We start from the raw sequence: 22183 nt of genomic DNA, 5'->3' as shown, positions 1-22183 counted from the left end.
AAGAGGTCTATGCACATGAATGACAAAACTGAAAATATTGCTTATCTGGATAAAAGACCATATTTAACATTAATTTTAATATCAGGCTTTAAGCCTCAACATAATCCTTAAAGAGAGGAGCTCTCAAGCTGGGTTTTTTAGTCAAAATCACAGGCACTATGTCTAATTTTACTTCTTTTTTTTTTTTTTTGCCTTTACTAATATCAATAACAAACTTCCATCCTGTTCCTAATCTTCAAACTAATTTAGATAATTTGGGGAGATTACTTTCTTTGGAACATTTTCTTAAGTGAGATTTTTCAAACTTGCTTTATTTTTTAAAACTCAGGAAAGGCTCTCCTACTTCCTTTTCTGTCACAGCTTAAGCCTCAAGCCTTAGTACTCACAGTGGGATCAGACCAGCAGTATCAGAACAACTTGGGAACTTGTTAGAAAAACATGGTCTTAGTCTCCACACAGGTGTACTGCATCAGGTTTCACATTTTAACAAGATCTGGGGGTAACTTTTAGGCACACTGCAGTTTGAGAAGCACTTCTCGAAAAGATTAAGGGAAAGTAAAAGTATATATTACTTCTCAAAAAGTCTTTTGTCAGTTACAGAACCACTGCAGAAAAATTCAAAGTTTAAAATTACTTATGAGGTTGGAGTACAAATTGGTATAATCCTTTTGACAATTTAGTAATAGTATCAGGAATGTTAAAATGGTTATACTTGCAGACCTAGTAACTACACTTCTGAAATGTATCCTAAAGAAAGAATCCAATGAAATGATAAAAGCTTTATGTACAAAAGATGTTCCTTGTAGATATATCTAAAAGAGCAAAAAATTAGAAACAAATTAAAAGTCCAATCCAATAATAGAAAAATGATAGAGTCTGTCATACAGAGTGAAGTAAGTCAGAAAGAGAAAAACAAACACAGTATGCTAACACATATATATGGAATCTAAGGGGAAAAAAAAGGTCATGAAGAACCTAGTGGCAAGACGGGAATAAAGACACAGACCTACTAGAGAATGGACTTGAGGATATGGGGAGGGGGAGGGGTGAGATGTGACAGGGTGAGAGAGTGTCATGGACATATATACACTACCAAATGTAAAATAGATAGCTAGTGGGAAGCAGCCACATAGCACAGGGAGATTAGCTCGGTGCTTTGTGACCTCCTGGGGGGGTGGGATGGGGAGGGTGGGAGGGAGGGAGATGCGGGAGGGAGGAGATATGGGAACGTGTGTATATGTGTAGCTGATTCACTTTGTTATAAAGCAGAAACTAACACACCATTGTGAAGCAATTATACTTCAAAAAAGATGTTTAAAAAAAAAAAAGATAGACAGTGTCAAAGTGGACCAAAAACAAGATCCAACTATATGCTGTCCACAAGAAACCCATCTTAAATCCAAAGACACATAGATTTACTAGGGTATTGCAAATTAAAACAACAATGAGATACCACTCACACCTTTTAGAATGACCAAAATCCAAAACACTAACAACACCCAACACTGGCAAGGGTGTGAAGCAATAGAAATTCTCATTTATTGCTTGTGGGAATGCAAAATGGAACAGCCACTTTGGAAGACAATTTGGCATTTTCTTACAAAACTAAACATACACTTACCAAATAGTTAGCAATCATGACTCTTAGTATTACCCAAATGAGTTGAAAATTTACACCAAAACCTGCACACAAATGTTTACAGAACCTTTATTCATAATGGCCCAAACTTGGAAGCAACCGAAATGTCCTTTAGTAGGTGAATGAGTAAATAAACTGGTACATTGGAACAATGGGATATTATTCAGTGATAAAAAGAAATGAGCTATCAAGCCTTGAAAAGACACGGAGGATACTTAAATTCATATTACTAATGAATTTTTACTAATGAAATTACTATTACTATGAATATTACTAATAAAAAAGCCAGTCTGAAAAGGCTACCATACTGTATGATTCCAACAATATGACATTTTGGAAAAGACAAAACAATAAAAGGATCAGTGGTTGCCAGGGGATTGTAGGGGGAGGGATGAATAGATATAGAGGATTTTTTTAGAGCTGTGAAACTATGTTTGATACTAAAATGGTGGATATATGTCACTGTATATTTGTCCAAACCCACTGAATGTATAAGACCAAGAGTGATCCCTAGGGTAAACTATAGGTTTTGGGTGATGATGTGTCAATGTATTCTCACTGATTGTAACAAATGCATCACTCTGGTGTGGGATGTTGATAATAGGGTGGTTTTGTGTGCCTATATGGGGACAGGGGTGTATGGGAAATTTCTGTACTTTCCACTCAATTTTTCTGTCAATCTAAAATAGTTGTATCCCTCTTCTACCAAGGCCATCAGAACCTTGGCTGGTAGCTAGGGATTCCCTGGGATTTGGGGCAGCAGCCAGGGAGGGGGTGCCCGACCTAGGGTAGGATTTATAGCTGTAAATGCTTACATCAAAAAAGAAATCAGGACTTCCCTTGTGGCGCAGTGGTTAGGAATCCTCCTGCCAATGCAGGGGACACGGGTTCCAGCCCTGGTCCAGGAAGATCCCACATGCTGTGGAGCAACTGAGCCCGTACGCCACAACTACTGAGCCTGTGCTCTAGAGCCCGCATGTCACAACTACTGAGCCCGTGCGGGACAACTACTGAAGCCCACGTGCCTAGAGCCCGTGCTCGGCAACAAAAGAAGCCACTGCAAGGAGAAGCCCGCGCACCGCAACGAAGAGGAGCCCCTGCTCGCCATAGCTAGAGAAAGCCTGCATGCAGCAACAAAGACCCAACGCAGCCAAAAACATAATAATAATAAAATAAAATTGTATATAAAAAAAAGAATGACTAATAAACTATGGTTATTTGGAATTAGGTAATGGCAAACATTTTCTTGAATTTTGGAACCCTAGTATCTGCCAACATTATTAGCTTGACAGCTTTTCAATACTTAAAAACTTTTCTGATAAGATTGATAGCGCTATTAATAAATGTCATTTTTAAAATTTTGTATAATCAGATGTGTCAACATTTGAAAGATCTACATAAATCAGTAAACCAATATTCTGCATCAAAAGGCACTGCTAAGCAAATGAATGGGCAAGATACAGACTGGGAGAAAAGATTTGCAAATCATATACCTGACAAAAGATTTATCCAAAATATATAAAATCCTACAATTCAATATTAAAAAAGCAAACAACCCAATTAAAAATGACCAAAGATTTAAACTGAGATTTCACAAAGGAAGATATAGGAATGCCATAAATACATGAATAAGTGCTCAAAATCATTAGTCAGTGAGATACTGCTCTAAATGCATAAGAGTGGCTAAAATAAAAAGACTGACAATATCAAATATCAGTGAAGATGTATAACAACTGAAACGCTTATATACTGCTACTAAACTAAGCTGTGTTGAAAAATATTATAGTAGTGGTTGCCTTTTGAGGGATAGGTATGTGGGGATGTCTGAGAAGAAGCATGAGTGAACTGTCTGGGAAGGTGGGAATATTTTATATTTTGACAGGGGTTTAGGTTACCCAAGTATATGCATTTGTCAAAATTCATTGAGTGGTACACTTAAGATGGTGAATTCCCAATATGTAAATCTTACCTCAAAAAAAACCCCATAAATAAATACTGAACTCATTAATAATATGTATGCTGAAGTACTAGCTGAAGTATACTGATGTTTAAACCTATTTTGAAATGCATCAAAAAATAAGATGGATTGATGGATGGAGGGATCAATAAATAGATGGTTGGATAAATATGTGATAAAGCAAATAAACTGCTAATTGTAGAATCTAGTTGATGAGTATATATAATTCACCGTGTAGATGTTTCAGTTTTTCAGTATATTTGACAATTTTCCTAATAAAATGTTGGAAAAAAACTATGTATAAAAAAGCCTGATAGGAAACACACAATTGAATTTAGATGTTGCAACTTTGGAAGACTCTTCAAGTTATTTATAACGTTGCATATTAATCTTAAACAAAAAAATGTACTTCATATTTTTAAAACTTCCTACATTTCCTTGAGGAAGAAACAAATAGGTGTTTTTTTCATCCTATACTAATCAGTGGAATACAACTTTCTAGTTAAACAATTAATCCATTTGAAATGTTAAACACATGAGAAAATGAACTTTACTGTCACAGTTAAATCATTTTAATAAGGATAAGTTACTTGAAGCACATTTTCTCTGAGCAGTCATAGGGCATTATATGAATTTCAGGGGTCAGAGTTTAGATGTCCTCAAGAGCTTCACATTCCGACTACAGCGCTAGTACTAAGCAGTTGTCACTTTATTTAGAAAATGTAACCTATTAGAGATATCTTTAAAATGGCTATTAAAATGCCTGACTCACTTTCCAAAATACTATGAAATAAAATAGAATGATGGATATAAAGACACTTTAAAAAATTAAAGTCATAAAACTCTGCTGAGACGTTATTAAAACACATTCCTCTCTTAGTCCATGCTGAATACTGGCCTTTGGAAAAGCATAAATATTACTTTTATGCATTAGTCAAAGAATTAATCAAATCCTGCAGTCCTTTTGATTGTAAAAAATGATTGCTATTACTCGTTAAATTACCCTAGTTTTGTCTGTTCAAGAAAAAAAAGCCCTTAAGGCTATAGGGATCTTGCCTCACTTGATTGCTTCCAGAGTGCCAAGTAGTGGGAGTGTTGAAAATTGTGCTTTCTTCATTAATGAGGGATAATTGCTGGTTAATTAGAATATGGAATTTCCTTTTTCTTTAGAAAAAAGGCAAAGAGATGTGCTTTAAAGTGCCAGTTCCATTTCAGGAGGAAGTCCACTAAGCTGGGACAAGAAATGTCAGACTCATGCTTTAGTGTCCCCATTTATCCATCTAGGCAAAGCTAGATGAACTTTCTCAAACTGAAATTACTCCATCTTTCTCTGCTATTGACCAATTCTCTAATCCCTCATATCTATACAACTTCTAATCTGAATCTAAAAAAACAGGAAAAATATGGAGAAAGGCCGCTGTTAATTTAAAAAATCAGACAAAAAAAAATTCCCTAACCAGTTTTTCTTGAATCTATTACTTGCTTTTACTCAGAGCTATCAGCTCTTTTTCCCTAGAGTTTAAAGTTGCGGGACTTCCCTGGTGCTCCAGTGGTAAAGAATTCGCATTCCAATGCAGGGAATGCAGGTTTGATCCCTGGTCGGGAACTAAGATCCCACATGCCGCGGGGCAACTAAGCCTGTGTGCCACAACTACCGAGCTTCAACTAGAGAGCCCGAGAGCTGCAAACTACAGAGCCCATGTGCCCTGGAGCCCATGCGCCACAACTAGAGAGAAGCCCAAGTGCCTCAAGGAAGAGCTCGCACGCCACAACAAACAGATCCCGCATGCCTCAACGAAGATCCCATGTGCCTGCAACTAAGACCCAACGCAACCTAAATAAATAAATAAATAAATTAAATACCTTAAAAGAATTTACCTTTCAAAAAAAATAATAAATAAATATAGTTGTTGTTGCAACTTATCTAGCTTGAACTCAGATTTTATTTATCCCTTGCCTTTGCTTTTTACACTAAAACAAATACAAAAATTTCCTAAGAAGTGTTCTCATTTTGAAAAATTAAAACAGAAACCTCCAGTTTAAAACTTTTGCCTTAAATCAGCTTCTTTTTTAAAAGAAGGCTTATTTTTGTAGAGATCCACAACATAGTAAAGTTTACAACCACATGGAACTTCTTTTCTTGAGTCACCTTTTCTTACCATATAGCAGTTCTTACCAAGTGATTTCCTTTCAGGGCACATTTTACTCACTGATTACAAACTCCTAAAAACAAGTGGTGTGTGTGTGTGTGTGTGTGTGTGTTTGTGGGTGGGTTGGTGTGTGTGTGTAAAATCCAAAATCAGAAACTCACCTACAAGTGAACCAATTCCTACTTGGCCAGACACCCAACATAGTCGTAAGAAGGAATTGTCATTAAAATGTAGTGAGCCTGTACATTCTTTAAAAGAAATATGAGGTAACTGAGATATTTTATTGTTTTCATTAGTCTAATTAGAAAAATGGAATATTTTTCACACATGGCAATAATGCTATTTATTCTGCAAGTCAGTGGGTTTTCCTTTTGAAGTATTTGAATTAATCTGTTTACACATTGTTCCTTATAGTAAATTAGATAATTGTTCTCAATTCTTCACCCCTTCCCTCTGCCATATGAACATCTAATGAGAGTTATTTCCCCATCCCAATGACGTTGGGTATAGTCATGTATGTGACTTGCTTTGGCCACTGAATAATAGCAAATGTGAGTACAGGCCCTAAATGAGGGGTTTGACTTGGCCTGCCTCTTGTGCTTGGTGATCCATCAGGAAAAGAATGTACCTCATGTAGCTAATGGGATTTTGAGGACACATGGAGCACAGTTGATCCCAACCTGAAGCTTTGATACAAGCCTAGCTGACCTGCAGAAACAGGGCAGTGCTAGCTCATCTATGAGCCATGAACAAGGAAAATAAATTCTTGTTTTTTATGAGCCACTGAGTTGTGAGGCTGTTACTCAGCTTTAGTGTAACAACAGCTGACTAACATATCCCACATTTTGGTGTGCCCAGTGGCATACACGTATCTGAAAACTGACTGACAGTCATATCCTTGTGTTAACTCTTGGTCCCACAATCTGCAATGACCAGGAGCTTTGGAGACTCAAATAATTAAGCACATCCCAATAACTAGTGTTTCTTGCTACTACCAATGGGGACCTCAGACAAACAGGAAACACTAGACAACCTTCCATAATAAAGTTGGAGAAGAAAAACAGAATAAAGAAGTCAGCCAAAATGTGCGAAAATCCTAGCTTCTGTAAAAGTCCAATAGAAACAGCAAGAGCAGGAAAGAAGGTTTGTATTTAACCAAGCAATCTGCCTTCTGCTCCACTGGCCAAAGAATCAGCAATGTAGTCCAGCTCTGAATTTTCCTCTAGGTGTCAGAGGACCCGGAGTGTTTTACTCTCCCAGCAACTCCTCCCTTTTCCTCTCCTTCATTTGTAACTAGCCACATTAGTACTTTTTCCTCCCAGAGCTCAGTGCAGTAAGCAGGGTATCCTAGAGGAGAGGAGAAGGGGTTTATCTGTTAGCATCTTATTGATACTTCAAAATTCTGCTTCTGGAAAAGCTCCTTTTCTACTCTGTGGTCTCCTCCAGTTTTGTTAGAGGAGTAGCACGGGAAGAAATAAGGGGTTGGGTATATACCTAAGATGCTTATTTTCAGAGAGAGGCTTTTACATTTATATTCTTGACACATCCCCCAAAAGATTATAGTAATAGTTGTATATTTCTGCTGCTCAAGGTTAGTGATGCAGTTCTTGGCAACAGTCCAGATGAAAATTAATTTATACAGCACTTTTTGGTTTAAAAATGAAGCATTGGGTCATTATCTTGATTAATTAAAAAACTCTTCTCTCATCTTTCTATCATAAAAGTAATTTCAGTGTATTTCTTTGTATACGTGATTTTTTATATACTGCAAGAATTTTTCATGTGGCTACAAACTAGTGAGTCTCAGCATTTCTCTGCTTCCACCCCAATGACTTACTTAAGATTTTTCTTCTAGGACTATCTGGATTACACCAAGTGTTGTTTTTGTAATCATTACTTGTAATGGCTGCCTAATCTCCCACTGAGCGGATATGCCATAATCGAATTAACCATTTCCTATTGTTGGATTTTTACGTTGTGAACAATTTTTCGCCATTACAAATAATTGTTCTGTAACAGATTGCAAATTTTCATCACATATTTTTAAATCTTTTGATTATTTCCTTAGTACAATTTCCCAGAAGATTCTACTGGGCCAAAGGATCTGATATTTTTAAATCATAGATATTACTAAATTGATTTCTAGAAGATTTTTGCAATACTAATGGTAATGGATGAGAGTACTAATTTTACTTCTTCCCAACAAATATTAAATATTACTATGGGTGTTGCTTTGTTTTGTAGCTAAATGAATGGAAGAAAAAAGGTACCTCATTATCATTTTAATTGTTACTTTTTAAAATCAAAAGTGAAGTGGAACATTTTCCCAAGCTGGTTAACTAGATGATCTCTTCTCAATATCTAGTTACTTTACTTTGCCACACAAGAACAGAGGTAGTTTTCAGGCAGTGCCTCTCAACAGGAAAAATATACTGATTGTTTCTTTTTTATGTGGATGCTTTATGTGGGTTAGTCTACGGATTTGTATATAAGCCTGTTCTCATAAAATGAACCTGTAAATTGGGAGCATTCTTATTTTAAGAAAGCAGTGGCAGTCTTTCTGAAAAAATAATTGCTAGAACATTTTACCACATTTACCTTGATCCAAAACATTGAGTTTATAGAGGAATCTAATCAACTTAGCAAATCAGCCAAAAACAACAGTACATGACAGATCAAATTCCATTTGAACAAATACCACATAGACTGGGCAATTCCAGAGGGCAGAAGTAAGACCAATGAGGGGAAGCTGAAGGGAGACAAGATTTTTGCTAATGATAGGAAGGATTTTCTAACAATAAGCTCAAACTCAAAGTGGATATGAGCTGTCCTCTGAGGAAGCAAGTTTCTTATCACTCTGGTCCAGCAAGGATGTCAGGGATAGTTTGGGGTACCGTATGGGTGTGGGGGAAGCCTGATGGGGAGTAGCATGCATAGCCTCTAAAGTCCATTCTGACTCTATTTTCCCTAGAGCAGCCCTTGGACCTGGACCTCTTGTCCCAGGAATAGGGACTGATTTGTAAAGGAGAGAGAAGAGGAAGAACCTGTCTTGCTCTTCTTGTGGGTGGGGCTGACCCTAGCCAGAATTTTGAAATAGGCAGACTCTATCGTTGGCATCTTCCCACTTCCCTTTCTGTACTTTTGCTTACAGTCTCATCCAGACCTCAAGCTCCAAGCAAGACCACTCCTACTTCATTACTCCTCCCTCTCCAACCATTTCAAATGTCCCATTCTTTTAATACAGCTAAGCTAACCTCAGCTAAGTGTTGAGAGGAAAGCAATTTGTTTAAACCATTTCACTCTAAAATGTGAATGACTGATAGCCCCATGACCTTCCCAGACAGATACGAGTTTTCAAAACAAGATGTTTCTAAAACCAATGGCATCTTTAACTGACAACACGTGGTAAATTAAACTCCAATTAATAACCCTTCTAGAATTCAAGTTCAAGCACCATTACTTACTGTCTGGTCAAGTTGAAGAAATTACTAAGCCACTCTGAGCTTCAATATTCTCATCTGTAAATGAGTAAGATATATTATTAAACCAAAAAATGTATATAACCTGCATACCATAATGTTTGACATATATCTTAGTAAATGTTATTCTTCTCCCCTCTGCAGTCTCCCAGAAAAAGGTAATCATGGATTTCCTGCTCTCTTTCTTCTGTTTCTGTTTCAATGTCCATAATCCATATTCCTTGGGCCGGGAGGTGAGTATCCAAATCAGAGAACAGGCAGCTGAGATTCTAATGTAAAAGAGAACTTTCTCAAGTTCAGCTGCCTCTACTATCATTTTCTATTGCATTATTTTCTGCCATTACATTTTTTACATTTTTCTATTCTCTTTTGTGTTCATTTTGGGGTTTTTGTTTGTTTGTTTGTTTGACTGCTGAATTAGGAGGTTAACTTTTGATTTGAAAGTTTGCTTAATTTATTTTCTTTTTTTAATAAATTTATTTATTTTATTTATTTATTTTTTACTTTTGTTGCTGTGCGCGGGCTTTCTCTAGTTGTGGCAAGCGAGGGCTACTCTTCATTGCAATGCGCAGGCTTCTCATTGAGGTGGCTTCTCTTGTTGCGGAGTACAGGCTCTAGGTGTGCGGGCTTCAGTAGTTGTGGTGCACAGGCTCAGTAGTTGTGGCTCGTGGGCTCCAGAGCGCAGGCTCAGTAGTCGTGGTGTATGGGCTTTGTTGCTCCGTGGCATGTGGGATCTTCCCGGACAAGGGATCGAACCCATGTCCCCTGCATTGGCAGGCGGATTCTTAACCACTGCACCACCAGGGAAGTCCCCTTAATTTATTTTCAATATCCCTTATTTTCTATATACATAACACTATAGGTTTCCTTCTGGGTAGCATGTTGACTATAAACCACAGATTCTGTAAAGATTTTACACAGATTTTGTAATGCTCCTGTGTCCATTCATCTTTACCTGTTTTGTAATTTCCATTTGATTTTCTCCTTAACCCAAGAGTTATTTAGTAATGTGTTTTGATTTGTTTTTAATGCATGGCTTTGGTGGATATTATTGATTTGTGATTCATGAATAGTCTTACTGTCTCTATATTCACATAATAAATAAATGTAGCACTTTAGGTGTTAGAAGGCAGCAGGCATCTGGTGGCTCTCTCTCCCCTCTCTATTTCTTCTCTATATATTTAGATCTCTATAAATGATACTAACTCTTAAACGTTTATATTAAGTACAGGTGAGCTATAAATGAAAGGATGCCTCATTAAATATATTTTAAAAAATAAATAACACAGTATAGTGCTTTCAGTAAACAAAAGCAATAGGTGTCCATTGAAATTATATCCTGTAACAATAAATCAACTGTGTTCTGTTAATGTGGTGAAAAATGATGGAAGCCGTAATTAAAACAAAAGTATGCTAAGCCAGAAAAATAAAACTCTTCTTGTGCATGTAATGTAACATCTTTGCAGATGAAGATATTTCATCTGCAGATATTTATCTTTGCAGACAAAAATAATTATCTTCACACACTAAGCTAAAATTTGGCAATGTTTTATTAGTGGTTTAAACCAGGTAAGTATAATTATGTAACTGTTGTTATTTTTATAGCCACCTTTGGGAGTTCTCAGCTGATTATGAGATTGCCTTATCAAAATGAGATAGGAGAGCTGACATCCTCCCAAACTGTGTGACTTGTTTACTTATTTAAAAATGTATCTTCTTCCCACAGGTACTGGAGACCAAGTTAGAAGCTGTATTAATGTTAAAATTAAGAGACCATAATGCACCTTCACATCTGAGTCCTTTGGAGTGACCAAATGCTGTGGTTTGACCTGTACTGGGGGTTTCCCAAGATATGGAGAACTTTCAGTGCTAAAATGGAGACAGTCCCAGACAAACCAAGACAATTCTACTTATTTCCCACCAGTAAGTCACGACATTATCCAGGGCCGATCTTACAAGCAGGCAGATTAAGCTAACTGCCATTGACTTTGTACAATTTAAGAGCTATCAGAAAGGCCATTCTGTCTCCCCAGTTACCCCGTACTCTAACAGCTCTATCCTCTTTACTGACATGCAATTTCCACCATTAGAGTCATTCCTCACATCATTTTTCTTTTCAACTAGAATTAGACATCAAAGGCCCAGGCATTATCTTTAGAAGGACTTTGTTACAAAGCCCAAACCTGGAAAGGAAGATGCTTTTAGGACTTTCTTCTTATTGCATAACCCAAAGAATCTTTTGAAAAACATAAAAAACCAGTCTGGTGAGGATGACACTAAATTATTTAGAGGTTTCCCTCTGTATCCCCAGCTGCCCCTTCTCTGCCCCCTTCTTCAGGCTGTTGGTATCTTCATTCTATCTCTCCTGTATCCTATAACAAACCCTCTTCCAAGTACTGGAGGTCACAAGTGGACTTACACTAAATTGTAAGGTTTAGAATGAGGTTTACATCTTCATAAAGTTTAAAGAGTTACCTCTTCAAAGGACATATGCATTTTAAGTGGGACTAAAGCTTCTATTTGTCTTAAGTCAAAGAAAATAGAAACAAAGGGAGAAATTTCAGGCACAGGTACTGGCAGCAGAAAATCTGCAGTGGCCCAGATTCACTCAGGCAACTACCTCCCCCCTCACCCCCTCCCCCCGACAATCATGCAGCGGGTACTGTGGAGCTCCTGCAGGTAGGAAGGCTTCATTAGAGAGTGAGAGAATCCATTCATTCTTTCAACAAGCATTTGTTGAGCATTTACTACATGCTGGGCATATTCGGTTACTAAGATCAATGAGATGCCCTTTCTACCCACAAGACTCTCTACAAGTACTGTACAAGTACAAGGACCTAAACAAGTACCATAAAGACGCATGCCTAAGGTGTCACAGGAGCGGAAAGGGGGAACCCCGGTTGAAAGTAGCTGAGGGAAGTCAGGGGTGGCAGGATAGGCACAGGAAACACAGAATTTAGGCCCACGACACCTGTGCTACTATAATAGACTGAGAGAGAAAGCCACATCCAAACAGCAGAATTCTCCCCACTTAACCTAACCTTCCTCTGAAACCGAGTTTTAAACTCAAACTACCTTCTTTGACTATTAAAAAAACCCTAAACATACAAGTTGGAAGAAAATATATATATATAAATTATATAAAATTAAAGTAAATTTAATAGTGTAAATAACTTATGCAATCCTATGGGAACTGCAAACTCAAAAACTATTTTTCTAGGGGTGTAATGATTCAAAAATCCAAATAAAAGGGAAGATTTCAGCTTTTGAGAGTAATGTGCTTGGCTTTTTATAGAAAAAAAGTCATTTGGCTTTTATCTCTTTCTGTTTCACTTTCTAGAAGTAAACACTTGTCTCTAGTCTATTATTTCCACTTTTCGAATTACATTATACACTAACTGAATCATCTTTCATGTTTTGTCTCATAATTAAAATTCGAACCCACATTTCCTTCTCCTGACTTTTATATATCAGGAATTTAGCTAAATTAACTTAGGGAGTCTAAGTTTGCTCCTACTTATTTCAACAGCACAACTTGGCACTTTCTTCAGGAAGCACTGCAAATTTTCAAGGAGATTATTATATCTTATATTACCCACCACCGTCTTATCAGTGGGCAAACCAAGGTTCAAAGTTCAGCAGTGAAATGAAACTCTTAGGTAGTAAAAAAAAAAAGAATCACTCAAGGGAGTTATGGACCCTTCCCTAAATCTCTTGGTCAGACACTCTCTTGATGTGTTTACTTAGAGGACAACCCTAGGGACGAAGAGATGGACTGAATCTTGAATAGGAGTCACACACTAGGTCGAGGTTGTATGTGACCTCTAAGGGCCCTTCCAAACCTAAGATTCTGTAAAATTACTCTTTGGGATGTCTGAGAGTCTTGACTTGTCGGGGCTTCACTTGTGCCACGTGAACCATGGATTCTAAGTCAGGTGTCTTCTTTTATCAGCTTTCCTGCAAGGAAACAACTGACTGACCCAACTCTTAAACCTGGGCTCCCTGATTCTGCTGTCACCCCAAACCAGAAGTCAAACAGAAAATGAACAAACACTGAGTCACCACGTTTTGTATACAAGCTGCTAAACTAGATCTGGGGGGATTTTTCAATAGTTGGCAACATGACATGTGAACAATGAAAATTTTAAACACCATGAAAGTTAAAAAAAAAAAAAAAAAAGAATAACAATGAAAAGATGTCACCAGGAAGTCTTGTACAGTGAAATGGAGGTGAATAGATAGTTTTAGATTCTCACACTGTTTACTAGCTATGTGACCCTGAGCAAGTTTTTCAATATTACTAATCCTTTAACCACATCAGTAAAACAGGGTCACTAATAGTACTTTCATCATAAAACTGCTGTGAGATCAAGTGAGGTGACTACGTAAAATGATTAACAGGGTCTGTGCAGAGGAAGGATTTGAGCTTGAGTCTTCCATTTGCCCTTCCGTACACTCTGTGCTCCTCTCCACCCCCTCTGTGCACTGGGGAGGCTGGCCTGTGTGCCTTCTGCCTGGATTTCGTCATCTGAGAGCCCTGGCAGGGGAATGGAGGGAAGAAGGAAGGAAGGAGAGTGAAGGTGAGATGTATATTCTCCAGCTCCCTACCTGCAGGGTCGCCATGGGGCTGTCAAGGTCCCTTGACAGGTGGCCACAAAGCCTATGAAGTGGTCCTGTTCACACAGCCATCAGGCTTAGATGAGGTTACCGTGCCTGCCTGGGGTTACTGCAGTCTCCCTCGTGGTTTCCTACACACTTCCCACAGGACTGTAAATAGCCCCTTTGTTAAACTCTCATTAGATTACCCAGCTGGCGTGCATCATGTGATAAAATAGCCAGGGAACCACAGTAGCAACCCCAGCAGCAGCAGCAGCCATAGCTAAGATTATTTGGAGCATAAAGTTAAGCACCAAATGAATTTTACAGACACTGCAAAATACACAGTGTAATGCAATACATTCCCCTACCTGCAGAAGGTAGCTGGAATATCTCAGACACAGACCATTTCCTAATTCTCAGACTTTTTCATAACATACCTGAGGAATAGTTTTCCCTTTGAAAAATCTCTTGTCATTAGGGTTGCCTGATTTAGAAAACAACAACAACAAAAACAATGAATAATCTTTTAGTGTGAGTATGTCACAAACATTGATGTTGCTCAACTGAAATTTATTCATTGTTTACCTGAAGGTCAAATTTAACTAAGTGTCCTGTGTCTTATTTTCACTGTTTCTTAAATATGTTTTCAAGAATACACTTGCCTTTACAACTGGGTAGGAAAGTCAGGCTTCATGATTAACCAGTACTTTCCCATGTAAAAATATGTTCACTATCAACCTGAGCACACAAGTGATAAGTACAGAGAGGCCAACTCCGAGTCACATGCTATTCTAGACACACCAATTGTGTCTGCCTTTCCCTCCAGCAACTTCCAAGTACAACTGCCCTATACAGCCCACCCCACCCCCGCCCAAGGAGACTATGAAACAACCACTGAACCAGAAGGACCACTGCTTAACAATGACGGACGTTATCTGGTACAGAAAGTTGAGCTGGACCAATCAGATTTCTGGTATCTCTAGAGAATTTTGCTGGAGAGAATGAGGTGGTTAGCAATGACAGCTGTAGGAGCTAAAAGAAGCCTTGGTAAGCCTTATGCAAAATGAATTTGTAAGAAGCAGAAGTTGCGGTAGAGGAAATATAGTCATCAAAAAGTGAAAGAATACAAGTGCATAACAGAATGAAGCAGACATACAAAGAGTAGCTAGGATCCATTGATGATGGCACGCCAGAGGAAAGCTCCATTCACTCAAGAGAGAGGTCTCCAGAGCCTCTTGGGATGCAGAACCAACCCAAAACTCTTGTCTCCCCAAGGATCAAGGTGTCTTGTTTTCCCTTGAATGGTGAAGGACGCAACCTCTCTTGTATCCTTAAAATGCCCTCCTTCTTACTTGTGATAATTCAAGTGAGTCTCCTTGTGAACAAAAGCCCAATCACCCTGTATCTGCACCACAGGCTGCTGGGCCCCAACCAGGTAAGGCAGTCTCCAACCTTAAAGAAATTCCCATGCAACCTCAGCCTTGTGGAGGTTCAGAACCCTGCTATCAGAAAGTGGGGAGAGTGGCCTTCAGCCATAAAAAGAAACAAAATTCTGGTATGTGCTACATCATGGATTAACCTTGAAAACATTATGCTAAGTGAAATAAGTCAAACACAAAGGCCACATATTGTGTGATTCCATTTATATGAAACATTCCAGAATAATAAATACAGAGAGACAGAAGGCTAATAAGGGTTGGTGAGAATGAGGAATAACTGCTGAATTGGTAGAGAATTTCTATTTGGGATGATGAAAAAGTTCAGGAAATGGATAGTAATGATAGTTACACAACACTGTGAAAGTACTTAATGCCACTGAATTTTACACTTAAAATGGTAAACTATATGTTATGTATTTTTTTACCACAATTAAAAAAAAAATTAGTATGTCTGAGTCCAGGGTTTCAGTGGATTTCCATATGCCACTAAAATAGTTCTAAGGCAGTGGAAACTGCTGTACATTAGAATTATCTGGGGAACACTTAAAATTCCCACTGTCAGGACCACATCTCAGACCTAGTCAATCAGAATCTCTGGAGGTTGGCATAAGTATTTTTATTTTTAATAAATTTATTTATTTATTTATTTATTTTTGGCTGCGTTGGGTCTTTGTTGCTGTGCACGGGCTTTCTCTAGTTGTGGCGAGCAGGGGCTACTCTTCGTTGCGGTGCGCAGGCTTCTCATTGCAGTGGCTTCTCTTGTTGCGGAACACGGGCTCTAGGCCCATGGGCTTCAGTAGTTGTGGCACACAGGCTCAGTTGCTCCGCGACATGTGGGATCTTCCCGGACCAGGGATCGAACCCGTGTCCCTTACATGGGAAGGCAGATCCTTAACCACTGTGCCACCAGGGAAGTCCCGGCATAAGTATTTTTTAAAACTCCCCAGTTTATTCCTATATGCAGCAAAGTTTGGAAGAGTGCTCCAAGGCAATTTGCTTCTCAGATGTTAACGTGCATACAAATAATCTGGACATCTTGTTAAAATGCAGATTCTGATTGGTAGACCTGTGGTGGATCCACAGTCCTAACAAGTTCACAGGTGGTACTAGTGTTTATGGTCTGTGGACCACACTTTGAGTAGCAACTCCCTAAGACTCAACCTGGCCGGTTATGTATCTATCCTTTTAACAAAGAAAGTTACATCAGCACTTAAAAAGTGATTTTAAGACTTAACAACCTTCATTATTAGGAAGGTCTTTATATCCATTCACATTTTCATTACCTATATTTCTTCAGCCTAATAAAACATTCCTCCATGGTCTTCCTCCAAAGGCCCAGATGTTATCATCAGCTACCTTGAATTACTGAATATTTCTTATCATCACTTCTGTTTTTGTCTGATTTCGCATGTTCCTGTAGATCTGAGTATGGATCCAGAAATATCCATTTAATGAGCTAAAGTTAATTCCACATCTTGGTTGCAGTATATAAAATATAACTATCAACATTTCAGTGAGACCTGTGCCTGATAATTCAAGAATAAATTATACAAGATCTTGATAGCTTTGCTACTGATGTCAAAATCATTCCCTTTCCCAATATCAAGCAGTAATAAAGTTGAAAAAGTATATTTAAGACTCGCAAGGAAATGAATTGTAAAATGATACCAATTATTTATAAAGTGATTTCATCACACACATTTGTTGACAGAGAAGATGCAGAGACTTCTGGTTCCAAAGGATCTTAAACAAAATGCATGAGGTCTCCAGTAATGATTACAATTAGGAATTTAAATATTAGCAGCCAGAGGTTTGAACAACTCATTGGTGAGGCATTTGTAGAAGGGGTGGCAAATTGGAGTTATTACAAGACACAGTTCACTTCTAGCATCAACTTTTCAGATCATATATAAACCAAGGAGAATAGAAGAGGAATTTCAGAGCTTCACTGTAAATTAACTTTTGCCTGAAGCTGGTACATACAATCCCAGTTTAACTGGCAGAGTCCATCTAGAAAATACATAGTTCAAGAGCCACAAAAAGTTCAAAAACCTGAAATGTGCAGCAGGAATGAATGATAGCAATGTACATGTAAAGATGGTATAAAATCTAAAAACATTGATGGGAGGAACAGAAGAGAATCAAACCAACTGAGCAAATATTTGTGATAATAATTACACAAAATATGGCTAACTTAAGCAAACTCATAATGACAATTTAAGGGTTTAATTATCATATTTGATAATGTCAATTTTATAGCAAAAAGCATTGAGAGTCAGCACTTAGAGCAATAAATAAGGACCTAATATTAATAGAAGCCATAATAAATAATGCAAAAAAAATCCTAAATGTATGTTGCAAATATAGTAATAAATACCTAAAGTAAAAACATAAAAATAAAGTAGAAATGTAACCATGATCAAGATTCAACCAAGATTTTAATCATCTGCTTTCAGAACACCATCAAAAAGATAGAGCATTAATAAGGATACTGCATATATTATATACAAATAATTTACTATATTGTTCAGTGCCTCTTAAAGGTTTGCATGGCAAATTCCTCTCAGAGCTCACACTCAAGACAGAATTTCCTCTCCTGATGAACAGATACTCTTTTTAGCTATACAAAACTTTAGAGCTATTTCAGAAAAATTTAAAAATACAAAATCCATGTAGTTTGTGTTTTGTTGCAGCTACTAGAAAGCTCAGGGCCAGGGACTTCCCTGGTGGTACAGTGGTTAAGAATCCGCCTGCCAATGCAAGGGACACGGGTTCGATCCCTGGTCCAGGAAGATCCCGCGTGCCGTGGAGCAACTAAACCCGTGCACCACAACTACTGAGCCTGTGCTCTAGAGCCCGCAAGCCACAACTACTGAACAAGAGAAGCCGCCACAATGAGAAGCCCGTGCACCGCAACGAAGAGTAGCCCCCACTTGTTCCACAACTAGAAAAAGCCCATGTGTGGCAACGAAGACCCAATACAGCCAAAATAAATAAATAAATAAATGAAAAAAGCAATAGCTTATTTATTTATTTATATTTATTTTTTGGCTGTGTTGGGTCTTTGTTGCTGTGCGCAGGCCTTCTCTAGTTGCAGCGAGCGGGGACTACTCTTCCTTGTGGTGTACGGGCTTCTCATTGCGGTGGCTTCTCTTGTTGCACAGCTCAGGCTCTAGGCGTGCGGGCTTCAGTAGTTGTGGCTCACGGGCTCTAGAGCACAGGCTCAGTAGTTGTGGCGCATGGGCTTAGTTGCCCCGCGGCACGTGGGATCTTCCCGGACCAGGGATCGAACTCGTGTCCCCTGCATTGGCAGGCAGATTCTTAACCACTGCACCACCAGCGAAGTCCAAAAATGCAATAGCTTTAAAAAAAAAAAAAAGAAGGAATAAAGGAAAAGAAAAAAAGAAAGCTCAGGGCCAAACTTTGATCTTAATGATGTCATTTTTCTTCAGCCACAACTTTTTAATATAGTATTAATTTTCCCCCTCTTACTTGGATTTCTGCCTTTTAAGCTGTATTATTGGTTGTTTGTCTTAGTGTATCTGTGCTTTTATTCTAAGCCACCTCAAATCCTTTTTTGAAAGTATATCATAAAAAATAAATCAGTATAAATGCAGATCTGAACATGGCATCTAATAAAATAAAACAAATTGTACAGACCTGTTGGAAATCCCTGGCCATCCTCAGAATGGGCTCTTTTAAGACTGGACAGGGCCAGGCAGGCTTCCCTGGGCCATGGCTTTTAAAAGACTCCTTAGCATTTGCATAAACCAGCATCAAAGTGTACAGCCTAATCCTAATTCAGATGTGAGATCCTTTCACTGACCCTGTCACATAATCCCTGCTGCTATTGTTTGAATCTGAATCTCTGACAGACCTTGTGTGCATGAGGTGGTCCATCTCCTTCCCAGTTCCTGGCTTGCTGTCTCCACTTTGGCTCCACAGCAGTGATCTTTTCCCAACATTTACTGGCATCCTTACTAAGAACCATTCTCACCTAGTGAATCCAGAAAGCTGGCTAATTCCTCCAAGAGCCAACTCTCCTCCACTGCCCAGATCTGATCAAGCCAGCCTTGGTCCTGGCACTGCGGGGGACAGCATGAAAGTCACATGGGAATCAGGGGAATTCAAGACACATGCTTTCTTTCCAAGTGTCTCTTTCAATAAAATGTGGATTACAGAATGAAAAACAACCAAAAAAGCACTTCCTAATTATAAAAAAGTATCAGTTCTATATAATGGTGTATAACTTGGAAAAAAAATAAAGACAGGTAGAAATGCTAATAATGTCTCAAAATCTGTGCAAAGAAAAAAATTACAAACTATCTTAGCCTCAATATCTCTCCCCAGTTAAAAGCACAACTTTCCAAATTTCTTTTATATATCTCATTCATTCACTTATCAAAGAGTTATTGAGCATCTACTGTGTGTCAGATCTGGGCTGGGCACTAGGGATACAAGGGCGAAGGAGAAAAAAAGAGCTTGCTGTTCAGTGGGGGAAGAAACTCTACTTATAAAATGAATAAGTACAGGATGTTGTAGAAGCACAGACAAGAGTTCCCTAAGTGTCTTGCAGGAATGGGATGAATTTCCTGAGTAAGGGAGACCTGAAGGATGAGTAAGGGCAGGGCAGGACAGAAGCTGTTGTGGGCAGGAGAGAAAATGAACTAGAAATGGGAGGTGGTAGAGATGAGAGAGGTATACGGGTGTAAGAGTTAAAGATGAGGTAAAATTGATGAGATTTGATGACTAAACAGTAAGACATGGGCAGGGAAGAGGCATGGATAATATGCAGGGCCTGGTTTTGGCAGAAGGGTGGTGCCATTCACTGTGACAGGCAATATAGGAGGAGCACGACTGGGAGGGATTATGATACACTGGGTGAGCCATGTTTCTAAGTGATGGAGGAGAGAGAGAGAGGAAGAAGGAAAAGGGAGAGGGAGAGAAAAGAAGAGGGAAAGGGGGAAAGATGGTAGAAGGGTTGAAGATTGATGATCCCAGATTACTGACATCTCTACTGACCACAGATGCTGGAGGAAAAAATGAAGATGACTCTAAACATACACTTGCCTTTTCTTACTAGCTGGTTATTGATTCTACACCCTTATACCTAAAAACCTAAAGGAGTCCATTTGTCCAGGCTAGAAGCAAGTCGGGTGGCTTGGAGAGAAATTTGGCAAAATCATCTTCTTGGCCCGATTCCCCTGGACCCACCACTCATGGAAAGGAGGTATGATAACCCAAAAGGAAAAATAGAAAAAGAGAGATTCTCTGGAAGTCTTGGAGTTGCAGCCCACAGACCTCCATTTCTCTAGTTCTTATTTGGTTTTCTAAGGGTGGGTATAGGGTATACTTCTTCCCCAAATAGAGGGTTCAGGCCCCTCTCAGTGCAACAGCATGTAGGGGCCCAGATGACCAAGAGACAAGCCAAAGTAGATTAGTGAGCCACAAACAGGCTGGATGAAGCAAATGTTGGCTGGATAATGCCAACAGCTCAAGAAAAACTGTTGGACTCAAAGGAAAATGAACATGGATACTAACTCCAAATATGGGGAAAGGCCTTTATAACCGTTGACTTAAACTGTCCCAATACATTCGATTCATGGAGTAAAACTAACTGGAGTATAAGTAAAAACGCTCAGTCCCTAGAGGCATTTGACAAGTCCCAGAAGTGGGAAAACCAATCATATTTTTCCTTTGACCCGCTGACAGCTGACCTAGGTAGCCAGAAGTACAGAAGGCCTGATACCTAATTCAGAGCAACCAACCAGAGTCCCACTGTGAAAGATCTCAGGACAGACAATGGGGTGCTTTTGAGAGGGAGAAGAAAACAAAGAGGTAGCCTTTCACCCAGATGTGGAGACAGTGTTAATTCAAAGTAGATGAGGATAGAGAAGGATTTTTTTTCAAATCTACACACACACACACACATACCCTACTACCTTCTGAACTCTGGAGATATTAGTCCAAATACTATTTAAAATTATCCCTTAACCACTAAAAGATTCAGATTATTGAAATGCTTGAGGAGTCAATGAATACCATTTCCTAGGAAATTTACAGAGTACCTCTGTGTAAACTATCAGATCTTGCACAAGCTTAGTCATGTGTTCATGGGATAGTAAGGGTAGGACCTGTATGACCTAGGGCCTCTCAGAGTCTAGGGCAAATAACAGGTGCCCGCTGTCTTAGGTTTGACATAAGGATAGTAGAGTAATGGCCTGCCAGGTTCTGACAAGTGTTTCATCTTCTAGCTTTTTCCTAGCACTTCTCTGTGCAGTTAACCCAACATGGAAAGTGAGTCCTTTCAAGGTGAGCTTCAAGAGAGACCTTTACCATCTTCCTCTAAGAAAGTGTCCTTTGCCATCTTTTTCTAAGAGAATATAATAATCTATTTTAGGGAAGCATAAAAGACAGCTGGGTAAGGGGTAGAGGGAAGAAGGCCTTCAAAGTAGGTCCAGACTCAGATTTAGAAAGAAGGCCTTCACTTTTCCAGAGATCAGTTTTCTCACCTAAATGTCTGCACTAGCCTCCTAATTTAGGGGCCCTGGATGAATATTGTTGCTGTGATTGAGAATAAAATCTGACTCTAAGATCCCCAGAAGCCAGTGTAAAGAGGAAAGTTTGGTAGGAATTGTGTGTAGTTAGCTGAGAGAAAAAACTGTGAAAATGCCTGAAAGGAAAGACGTTTTCCTAGTAATGAATTCTGAGACAAATTCCTTGCAGGATGCCCTATACAGGAAAACTGAGTGATTTGTTGGAGTTGTTTTGCAAGTGCAAAAGCTGAAATAAAACTGTTTTATCTTGTAGTAACAACTGATTAAATTAGAAAGCATAATATTCAAATTTAATTCAGTGAAGGAGATTCTGTTCGGAGTTGAGCTGAGTTGGTCCAAGTTAATAGTCTTTCAGGAGTTGAA

The 22183-nt window shown here is 38.7% G+C and overlaps 1 protein-coding gene across 11 annotated transcripts in view; it reads right to left on the bottom strand.

Moving 5' to 3' along the window:
• Positions 1-22183, bottom strand: part of JAK2 (Janus kinase 2) — a 244896-nt gene that overhangs the window by 180677 nt on the left and 42036 nt on the right. For 10 of the 11 annotated variants that reach the window (XM_082470861.1, XM_082470860.1, XM_082470863.1 and 7 more), the window contains exon 2: positions 9211-9264. The exons of the other annotated variant lie outside the window; for it this stretch is intronic. The gene's annotated coding sequence lies outside the window, so the exon portion shown is untranslated. The remainder of the gene's footprint in view (positions 1-9210; positions 9265-22183) is intronic. 11 annotated transcript variants of the gene reach the window in all.

Source organism: Balaenoptera physalus (genome assembly GCF_965194825.1).
Source record: "Balaenoptera physalus genome assembly, chromosome: 7".
NCBI lineage: Eukaryota > Metazoa > Chordata > Mammalia > Artiodactyla > Balaenopteridae > Balaenoptera > Balaenoptera physalus.
The sequence above is the reverse complement of the archived record's forward strand: the minus strand, read 5'-3'. Positions and strand labels throughout refer to the sequence as shown.